The 12,075-nt window shown below is 36.2% G+C and overlaps 1 pseudogene; it reads left to right on the forward strand.

Moving 5' to 3' along the window:
• The first annotated feature begins 10,695 nt into the window (after positions 1-10,695).
• LOC105481772 (homeobox protein VENTX pseudogene) lies at positions 10,696-11,409 on the forward strand (annotated as a pseudogene).
• The last annotated feature ends 666 nt before the right edge of the window (positions 11,410-12,075 follow it).

The raw sequence follows: 12,075 nt of genomic DNA on the forward strand, positions 1-12,075 counted from the left end.
ATTCCTTTGACAAAAACATTTTCAGATGATTTATAAATTTACATATGGAAAGTAAAATAATAAAGTTTATAAGGTAACATGTAAGAATATCTTCATAATTTGGCAGAAGGCAGAGATTTCTTAAAAGATATTCAAAATAAGTACTGAAAGGAGAGATAATAAGTTTTACTAATGGTAAGAACATCTTTTTATCAAAAGTTATCAGTAAGAATGTGAAAAGGCAACCCACGTTGTGGGAGAAGACACTGGCAGCACATACAGCTGACAAATATTTCTGATTATATAAAGAGCTCTTCTAAATAAATAATAAATAGCTCAACCAGGAAAATAGAAAAAAAAAAAAAAAGGAAAAGACTTTAAAAAGCACTTTACAACAGAAGTTATCCAAGTGACCAATAAATATTAGAAGGTGTGTACAACTTCATTAATTATCAGGGAAAAGCAAATTAAAAACCTAAAATTAACATCCTGACATACTCAGTAGAATATATAAGCTAAGAAAGACAAAAATGTCAAGTATTGGTAGGTATGTGGAGCAAATTAAATTCTCTTATTCTGTTTGTGAGAGATTAAATTGGTGTAGGCATTTTGGCACACTGACAGAATCTATTAACACCAAGTTACTACTTCCTTGACCCAGTAATTCTGTTCATGAGCTGATAACATATGGAAATGCATCTCTATGTTCATCAAATACAAGTATAAGATATTTACAAAACTATAAACATTAGCCAAATATTGTGAACAACACAAGTATTTCTCAATATCGGAGTGGGTAATTATGCTGTAGCTTATCCATTCAATGAATGAATAAACTATAAAGCAGAGACAATGAACATGCTACAATTACAAGCCACAATAGAGAGGAGTTTCTAAAATAAAATGCTGAGTGAACTAAGGTAGTCACAAAAGAGCGTTATTGTAATAGTTCTATTATCTAAAGTAAAAGAAAATCACACGTATTAATACATATGGTGGTGGAAGTTAAACCCATGGTTACCTTTGGTTGAGTATATAGTCTTGGGAGGGTCAGGGCATTTTGGTTGCTGCCAATGTTACATTTCTTTATCTAGGCCCTGCATTCATGATTGTATTCACAAGCCCAAATTCATCAAACTCTGTAGTTTCATTTTGTTCACTTTTCATTACTGATATTAACTTAAATACAAATTTTTATTAAAACAAAATTTTTTATTGGGCAATGCCACAAACATAAGTCCCCAGGATTGCCAATATAAACTCTTGTTTAAAAAGTTCTAGAATCTATAATTTCTTTTCCAAAATTGAAGTCAAAGACAAATTATAACTGGTATTTTATTTATAATAAAAGAGTTTGATGACATTTCTGTCCAAGAGAATAGTATAAAAAAGAGGTACAGGGGATGTAAAGTTTAGGGAATATTTTCAGGTTAGTGAGTTGACTGGTGTGATTAACTCATTAATTTCAGAAAGAATTGATGCAAGTGATGATGTGGTAAAAATGGAAAGAGTATTTGCATCCAAATGTTGAAAAGGGAGAGGTAATTTAGATTCAAGTAATTGAGGTATTTGCATGCTATTCTAAAGAATTTGAACAGTATTTTGTAGATAGTGAGACTCCTCAGATGGTTTTTGTAAAGAAAAATGATGGAATTTTCTGTTGTTATGAAGATAACTTGGATGGCAGTGTGAAGAATGGATTAAAATGATTAGAGTCCAAACACCTGGAGTTGGATAGTTGGATAGATATTGCAACAAATAAAGCAGACTATGAAAACCCGAACCAGGATATTAACAAGAGGAAACTTTAGAAGGGAATGGCAGATAATTTTCAAGATGTAGTGGGAAGAGAATTGATAGAATTTAGCAGGTGATTAGATATGGAAAATGAGAAATAAATGCGTGGAGTAAAATGAACTTTAATATGTCTAACTTCTGAGATAAGCAAGTAAAGAGTTTCATTAACAGAAAAATAAAAAGAAAAGAAGCACCTTATAGAGAAATGAAGGAATTCGTTTTAGAATATTGGAGTTTTGTATAATGGAGTTGGTATAAAGCCAGCACGAACTGGCAATCAAGAGCTGGAGTTTAGAAGGCAGGTTAAAATGGTAATGTATATTTCGTACTTTGCATACAAAGGTCCCCTTAGGAATCTTTGGAATGATTTCCTGGAATCTTCCTGTCAGATTTAATATTTATTATCATAACACCTCATTGTGTTGATGTGTAACCTTATGTGTGTATTTCTAAATTCTCTCTGCTGAAGTAACATTTCATATTTTTTGTATATTGCCTCATAGGACCCAGCATAAGGCTTGCCATAAAGTAATCATTTACTACTGATTTTGTTGTAATTTGAGCTCTTGGGTATCTTGATAAATAGCCTCATATGCTTTAATATGCATTGTGAATTTTATAATTTGTTAATACTAAGACTATAAAATACATCACTCAACTTTGTGAAATATAGGTTACCAGAACAACTCACACTATTTATTTCATTATTATATCAAATGTGTTTCAACACTGGTTTTGAAAAAACATTCATTAGATCCTGTAGCAAAATAAAATTTGGCTACCATCAATAGTAGCAATACTTAGAAAATATGTGCCTTCATTATTCCCCATGTAGATTATTGTATTGCTTTCCAACTAGATATCCCTTTCTTTAATCTAATTCTTTTTTTTCTTTTTCTTTCTTTTTTTTTTTTTTTTCTGCTTTTTGTTTTGTTTGTTTGTTTTTTTTGTTCTGAGACAGGGTCTCACTCTGTCGCCCAGGCTGGAGTGCAGTGGTGAGCTCTTGGCTCACTGCAGCCTTCACCTCCCAAGCTCAAGAGGTTCTCCCACCTCAGCCTCCAGAGTAGGTGGGACTACAGGGGTATACCACCACACCCAGCTCATTCTTTGTAGTTTTAGTGGAGACAGGGTTTTGCCATGCTGGCCAGGCTGGTCTCAAACTCCTGGGCTCAAGTGATTTGCCCACCTTGGCCTCCCAAAGTGCTAGGATTACGGACATGAGGCAACATGCCCGGCCTCTTCAGTCCAAATTTTCTTTTTCACCCTATAGTCAATAATCAGTCATCCTTTAGTCTATGATTTGTACTCCTGCTTCAGGATAGCTTTTAAAATTTTTTTCTAGACATTTCCCTTGCAGTTATTCCATATCAGTGCAGCTTCTGTGAAGTCCTACTATCAGAATTTACTGAACCAAATGTACAATAAAAAATAAGACTTGAATGCAGGGAAAGTGGCTGTGTTTCAGGAGCTTATTGTTAGGGATATTAGTTTTTTGTGGGAGGGGTGAATTCTCTTCCTATGATTGTCATATTATGTGCTAATTCATGTAAGTGATTTCTCCCAGAATAGAAACCTACCCTTTAAAATTTAAAACATAATGTGACTTGTTTTTATCATTTTCATGGCAATATTTCCAAAATGGATAGCACATTCTCTTTCCTATCAAATAATAAGTACTGAACACAATTTAACCTTCAATAATGACTCAGGACCATTATCACCAGCATCACTTGGCTCTAACTTCAAAATTGTTGTATCCAGCTTTTTATATCACCCTTACTGCTACCCCTCAGGTCCACACAAACATCATATATCATCTGGCTTACTGTAATGCCTGCTAACTTGTCTCTCAGCCTCTCATGCTCACTGCAGCCTGTTCGCAGACAAGCCAGAATGTTTATTTTAAAGTTTAAGTCAGATCATGTCATTTCTCAGCTCAAAACACTCCAATAGCTCCCTGTTGACTCTTACAATAGCCTACAAAGTCTTATATGACTTGGTTCCCCATTACTGCTCTCATCTCATTTCCTACTACTCTCTTTGAAGACATGAGTCATGTTCCCTTTGCACTAGCTGTATTATCTACTTCTTCAGTTTCTTCTGCCCTTGACAAGGCTTCAATACATCTTGGCTTTGAAACACTCACAACCATATACATACAAATACACATGCACAGAGAGACTTCTAATTTGTGAATTTTAATAGCAACTAAAAACATCTTGTCCAAATGATGCCTAAAATTAGCAGGCACAAGCTCTGAAAGGCAGCCTGAAGGATTTTTCTTTAAGGAAATTGTATACTTTTAGAAAATGATTAAATGGCTCAATTCTATTGCGTTCATGTATTTAAATGTTCTAAATATTTGACATTATGGAAATAGTCATCTCAACAAAAGTGGGGTATTATTTTCTATGTCATATAAGTGGCACTGATGAAACTGTCAATATAATGGGTAGGAAAGAAAAAACCTTTATCTGTTGGTGATTTAATTTTCAATTATATTGTTTCTATTTTTATTTTAAAAAGAAATAAATGTGTTGAACCCCTGAAGAATGAATTTAAATTGCAATCCAAAGCATTTAGCACATACTCAATGATTTAAAAAAATAAAACTGAGAAAACAATCAGTTACAAAGAAAACACAATGGGAAATGTTTATCTTTTGTCGATTTATCTGCATCAATCCTATTTAGAAAGATGAAAACTGAATTTTTAAGACACACAAAGCACATAAAAAAAGAATTATGAAAAAAATTGTTCTTCTCATGATAAAAATTTTCACTTCATTCTCATATTACAGTGTTAAATGCCAAAATTAAATTAGTTATCTCCTCTTCATTAAAACTCAAATGAAGTGTTAACAATGCCAAGAGTACCATGTAAATTTGTTGCATGGTTCAGTGTAAGCAACATATTATTATTACTACTTAAAATATAACAATAACAATGATCCATTATATTTATAAGCTCCAACATTCAGGAAAAAAAATCTTAAACATAAGTAATATATGTATTTAGAAATTCCTTCAATAGCTATAGAAATAAAGACATAATAACTGAACATATTTTTGACTGAACAGAGTCTGACAACACTATGTGTTCCTTGCTTGAGTGGTTGACTTAAGTGGCTTCATTTACTGCAATCCCTTTAGATTGTTTTATAATAGGAAAACCCAGATGATAGCTGGTGAATTAAGCCAAACAAGCATTGTATCACATTGGATGCTAAGATGAAGATAAGCCTTAGAGTGAAAGATTATTTGGATAGTGAATGACCCAGTGACAAAGTACACCATGACTAAAAATCAGGTCTCTGCAGTAGCCACATGATATGAGTCCATTGAGCTATTTTACAGGAACCTTATTAATATATTACTCACTCTTGATAGTAATTTATAGTGAGATAAAATGAAATTCATCTTCAGATCATCTGAAGAAATTCAGGAATAAAAGGACAAGAAAACCTCATCTTGTCAGAGTGTATCTATCTATACTAGGGCAGAATTCATCCCTGGAGATAGGCTCCACTATTTAGAGATCATGACCTGCGACAGTTCCAAACAGTATACAAATAAAATACTGTGGTTTGCTATTGTTTTCATACTAAAATATTAGTATAAATAAACAAACAGAAGCAAATGTTTCAGAGAAGATGATGGGGTTTCCAGAACAGAAATGACTACGCAACCTCCAATTGTTCCCCTTCACTCTTCCTATCAATGTAACACTGAATCTAGAAACCCTATGGAATCTTCATGAATTAAGAACATGGTCAAAATCCCTTGTCTCTCCTGGATAGACCTTACAGGATGAAGGGAAATGTTTTGGTAGCCTGATAAGGCCAGGTGACAGAAAGATAATTAAGTATCTATGCTCAGTGCTAGTTAGATGGGGATTTCTTCCATTATGAATATTAAAAACAAGCAAACCAAAAAAGCCAAATTGTGATTCATTTCTATATCATCATCATCATCATCCTTCTCCTCTTCATAGTTAATATTTACTTTATGTGTGTGTCAGGTTCTGTTTCACATGCTTGACAATTTAACATGTATTAATGAATCTTAATAACAACATTATGAAATAAACACTGTTGTTATCCTCATTTATAATAAAGAACCCGAGGCACTGATTTCTCTTTGTGAACAATTACGAATGACTCCAGAACAATTATTTAATCAATCTACAAACATGTAGCTAACTCATTTTATGGTATATACAAATACTATGCCAACATTTTATAATAAGAATTTTTATTTTTCGTTTTCATAGATTCAGGGGGTACATGTGCTGTTTGTTACACGGATATGTTGTGTAGTGGTGAAATCTGGGCTTTTAGTGCACCTAAATAGTGAATATTGTAACCAAAGTAATTTTTCAGCTCTCACTGCCCTTGCACACTCCCTGCTTTTGTAGTCTCTATTGTCTATTATTTCCCTCTGTATGTCCACGTGTACCCAATGTTAGGTTGCCACTTACAAGTGAGAACATGAAGTATTTGAATTTCTGTTTGAGTTATTTAACTTAGGATAATGGCATCCACCTCCATCCATGTTGCTGCAAAAGGCATGATTTCATTCTTCTTATGGCTGTCTAGTATTCCATGGTGTATATAAGCCACATTTTCTTTATCCTATCATCTGTTAATGGATATTTAGGCTGAATTTCATGACTTTGCTATTGTGAATAATTCTGCAATAAACACATGTGCGTAGGTGTCTCTCTCTGGTTAAAGAGACATAATGTGGCCCTGTCTCTCAGACTAGATATATAGTGGTGTAATCATAGCTTACTATGGCCTCAAAACTCTGTGGCTCAAGTGATCTTCCCACCCTGGCCTCCCTGAGGGCTGGGCTTACAGGTCAGAGTAACTGTGCCCGGCCCTGCAGGTGTCTTTTTGCTAAAACAATTTCCTTTTTTGGGTAGATACCAGTAGTGGGATTGCTGGGTTGACTTATATACACACACACACATATATATGTACACATATTACAAGATATTCCTTATTCTTTATTATATATAATAATCTTCTATTTAGTGATTAGACTTTATAACTTTATATAACCACAAACTCATATATTAAAAAGAGGGGTCATCACAATTGTACTTACCAACATTAAAAATACATATAGCATTATTTGACTGTCACTAACTCATTGTTAAGTATACAGTTACTGCCTAGGTTGTGCTAGGCGTTTCATGTAGGTACTGAGAATATTGCTCTCAATGAAAATGTGTGATCCATACCCTCATAAAACTGTAAAACATTATAGAAGAAATAAGTATTTACAATAGTCACAAAAATGACTATGCTATAGTTACAAAATATGAAAGTGCTTTGAAAGAAAACTAAGGCAAAATAAAAAAAAATTATAATGACCAGACATAATTAATATCTGGGGGAAAGAGAGGTGGTTAGAGAAGTTCTCCTGGAGTAAGTAATACTTCAATTAGATTTTTTTTCCCCCTGGCAAAAGGAACAGCATATGTAAATCTCTAAATCTAAGTGGACATTAGTTACCTAAAGTAACTGAGATCAATGTAGCTGCTTCAGAATGATGACAAGCCTGATTAGATTACAGAGATAAATGGAGTGAGACTATCAGGCATTTTGAGTAGGAAATCATGAGAAGGTTTTGTTTTAGCCAGGATGCAATGGGAATCTGTCAAAGTGGTTATGAGTAGGGGATTAATGTGTTTTCATAGAGATTAAAAAGATCACTGCAAATCCTGGGTAAAAATTTCTGATCATTCAAAAAGTCCAAGAAGTGAAAAAAGCAAATACTCTTCAATGCCCACTGCAGCTTATCAATACATGCTGCATATCTATCTTCCTTCCCTCCAAAAACTTCCTTAAATTAGTGAAATTAAAATATCTCCAAAACCTCCAGCCTTTTATAACATGTGAAATGCCTTTACACAATGTCAGTGTCCCCAAGGTTGAGAAGCACTGCCTTAGAAAAAAGGTATTGATGAAGAGAACTTTAAAATAACTGTAATTGAATTAAATATTGCATTCACAATACAAGAAAGAATATAAAAAAAAAACAAGAAATAAGAAGCTCTTAAAATTAAAGATATTTCTAAAATTACACTTTAAAAATTGACAGCTTAGAAAAGTTAAGAAAATAAATTAAAAAAGGACAAAATGAGGAAAACAACATGAGATCCAATACACAATAAATAAAATCTTAATAAAGAGAGCAAAGAAAATAAAAGCTAATAAAAGAAAACTTCTCAGAAAGATGTGTCTAAGCTGCTTAGCCTTGGCCAATGCCCAAAAGAATAAGTGACAAAAATTCTGAAAGATAAAGAGTGGATCCTAAATTTTTCCCTAGAGAAAGAGTTCACAAACAATTAGTTGGATTTGAGTCACAATTATCATGAGCAAGGATGTAGATTCAGATCACATGTGTAAGGAAAATGATCTCAGAAGGAAGGACAGAGGTAAAAAAATGGAAGCAGAAAATTACATACATATAGGTAAATCAAAGAAACAAGACGAGGTCAAATAGAAAGCTTACTACGCTTATTAAAATCTTGTTAATTTTATCTTATTAAACTGAACTATAAAAGCATGTAAGATGTGGAGAATGATTGAAACTTAAGTGTTCTAAAGTTTTGCACTGTGAAAGATAAATATAATTATATACTTTAAATTTAGATTTTAACCTTATTGACTTAGGTATGTATAATAAAGTTTCAAGCACCACCACTAAAAGTATATAATTAGAGTGTGACTACCTAATTATTAAAATCGTGATGGAAATTTGGAATGAAAAATTTTTACTGCGTGAGAAAGAGGCAAATCAAAATAAGAAAAGATTAAAAAGTATATAAAAAGTTGGACAAATTGAATATGCAAAATATTTAGGTAGAAGTAAATTTAAATGTCAGGAATTATAATAAATGAAAACAAATTTTCTAGTTAATTAGAAAAATTGGCTACTTACTCTATTTCCAAGCCATAACTAATATGTAAGAACCCAGAGGAACCCAAATCTTTGGGTTCCTCATCTGTAGATTCAACCAACCACAAATAAAAAATATCAGAGAAAAAATAAATAAATAAATAAATAAAGAACAATAAAAAATAATGCAAACAAAATATGGTATAACAGCTATTTATATAACATTTACATTGTATTAGCTATTATAAATAATCTAGAGATAACTTAAAGTACATGGGAGAAAGTCCATAGATTTATATAAGGGACTTCAGTATCCTCTGATTTTGGTATACACAGAGACCCCTATAATCAATCCCCCACAGATACACAGGGACAACTGTAAAGTTAACATGTTACAAGGGATTATGTATTAGATAATAAGGTAAGTTTAACACTTAAAGTATGATTGTGAAACTGGTCATATGTTTGAATCACAATGCAATTTAAGTTAGATGTCAGTATCACATACAAAGTTACTCTCCTACCTGTGACATTTTTAAATTCACTTCCATGTATCTCCAAATGAACTTCTCCCATAACATAAAAACGGAAGTCAATGAAAATACCACATATTGAAACAAAGCAAAAGGATATGTAACTGCCTGAACGGTTTTTTCCTGCTTGCCCTACAAACAAAATTACTTCACTGAGAAAACAAAGAGTTTAATTCACATGAAGACACCAAGGGGGCAGATGGACTTACTACTCAAAGTTGTTCAAGGACAGTTTGGTGGGCTGAGTACTAGGGAATAGGGAATGTTGATTGGTTGGGGATGAAATCAGAGGGGTATGGAAAGCAGTAAAGCTGTGCTGAGTCAGCCTCTGGGTGGGGGCCACAGGACCAGTTAAGGTATGAGTTTCAGGGCTGAGTGGAGTCAACTGGTCATGAGAAATGCAAAAGTCTGAAGAGACTCTCAAAGGGCCAATCTTTGGTTCTACAATAGTGATGTTATCTATATGAGTGATTAAGGAAGTTACAAATCTTGTGACCATAACAATGGCAGGTTATTAGTGTACACTGCCTACATCTTAGCAGAATTCAGACCCCTCTCATAAACATAACCTTGTAGACTTTCATTAATTTTACAAAGGCAGTTTAGTTTTGGGAGGAGCTATTATCATCTTTGCTTTAAACTTAAACTATAAGTTCTTCTCCAAGTTAGCTTGGCGTATGCCCAGGAGTGACCAAGGACATCTGGGAGGTTAGAAGCAAGATGAAGTCAACTGTGTCAAACTTCTCTTACTGTCAATAATTTTGCAAAGGTGGTGTCAGGTATATTTTTAAAATTATGGATATAATATTTACATTAGTAAAGGATAAAAGGATAAAAATCGTGAGCAAAATGTTCAGCTTGTCTGAAAAAGGAACACAAAATAAATGCAAGAAGAAATAACTAACATGAGAATATAAATTACTAAATTAGCGAATCAAGATTCAATAGAGAAGATGAACAAAACCAAAGCTGTCAGTGGAAAAAAAAAAATGAAAAGAATTAATAAAAGAGGCAGATTTTTCTCGAGTATTATAAAAAAGTACAGATGTAGATACGCAATAAAATGGAGAATAAAATGAACACTAATATACCATTGAAACCGTCATTGCAAAATTATGACCGAGACAGTGAAAGAGATCTAACCTAACCAACTACATCTTGCTTCTAACCTCCAACCCGTTCTTGTTCATTCCTGGGCATAGGCTGAACTTTGAGAGGAACTTAGCCTTTCCCAAAACAAAAGGAAACAGCCCTTTCCCAAAACAAACCACCTTCTTGCCTAAGAAGCAGACTCTCTTTGTAGGACTAAGAAATTAGCCACAAGATTAGAAACTACGGTTTAGGAGTCATGCAGCTGGAGGCTACAAGAGTCTGACTCACCCTAAACTGCTTCTAAGATTAGTGCTTGAGAGGAGAGAGGAGCCACCCCGGCTGCAGTTAGGGACTGGGGTGGGGGCCCAGGACAGAGAGGCTGCATGACCCTGTTCTGTGAAGGGCTGAGTAAGGAGCCAAACTCCTGGCGGCCCCGTGTCCGCACAACTTTCAGCACAGAGCAGGTCCGCGCCTTGGAAGGCGACTTCTGGCACCACCAGTACCTGGGCCCTCTGGAGCGGAAGGGGCTGGCCAGGGAGATGCAGCTCTCAGAGGTCCAGAAAAAAACCTGGTTTCAAAACTGCTGGATGAAACACGAACGGCAAATGCAGGACTCACAGCTGAACAGCCCCTTCTCGGGGTCGCTCCACGCGCCCCGGCTTTCCACTCACCGTCTTCCGGTCTTGCCAAGGGCCTGCAGCTGCTGTGCCCTTGGGCTACCCTGCCAGGGCCCCAGGCTCTGATGATGCCCCGTGGCTCCTGGGAGTCTCTGCCAAGTGGAATAAGAGCCCCTGGTCTCTGCGTGGCCTTCCTGCTGCGGGCAGCCTCTGGTGTAACACCCCCCAAACCCAGGAAGTGGCGTGGATACGCTGGGACCAGCCCTGTCCGCAGGGCCCTGGGGCCTGTGTGCTCTGCCAGAGACAGCGGCTGCATTTTCAGCAAGCGCGTCTGACTCCATGTCTCCCACACACGCGGCCTGTGCAGATGGCACCTGGCACCTACCCGGAGGACTCAGCTGTTCTGCTTACGTCCTGGCGGCACCTTTCACCCTGACCCACGCAAAGGTTCTGGAGATTTCTGGAGAATGTATTTGTTAAAGCCACCTCTTCAGTGAAAGTTACCAAAAGCGTTGGATTAGGAAGTAAATGAAAGGTCGGTGAACAGAGTCAAAGGCAGAAGTGGGCTTGTTATGGGTAGGGCTTTCAGCATATGATAAAAGGATAATTTGTTTTTAAAAATGTGTTGGAAAAACTGTTTTGCAGTTGGAAAAAGTAAAGGTTGTAAGCTTTGTGTGTAAAAAAGAAAACCATGAAGGATTGGAAGGGAATGCAGGTGTCGCGTTTATAAGCTTGTGGTTCGAGTTCCTCCTAACAAGGACTCCAAAGCTGGAAAGCAGGAGGGAACAAAGGTGAAAATTAAGGCGGGGCGCTGGGGCCCTGCAGAGCGGTCTAGGCCTTGCATGAGCCGGGAATGTGCCCGCAGCCTGCTGGGGGCTGCTCTTCTCCGGCCAGGGAAAGCAGGGCAGCCGGGACCTGTGACTGTGCCTGGACTGAAGCCTTCCCGCACGTCCCCACCCTCCAGCATGTGCTCACCTGTCCTCCTCCTCGCAGCAGCCTCGGGACAAAACAGAGTGACTCAAAGACAGCACTTCCTGCAGAAACTCCGGAAGTGCCCAGAATGGCAGTCACGGAAGCCCCTCCCGGGGAGGACTCTCCCTCATCGATGGACGGAACATTGTTGGTGCAGTCCTGACTGCACGCACC

Source organism: Macaca nemestrina, chromosome 16, assembly GCF_043159975.1.
Source record: "Macaca nemestrina isolate mMacNem1 chromosome 16, mMacNem.hap1, whole genome shotgun sequence".
In the NCBI taxonomy this organism is placed as follows: domain Eukaryota; kingdom Metazoa; phylum Chordata; class Mammalia; order Primates; family Cercopithecidae; genus Macaca; species Macaca nemestrina.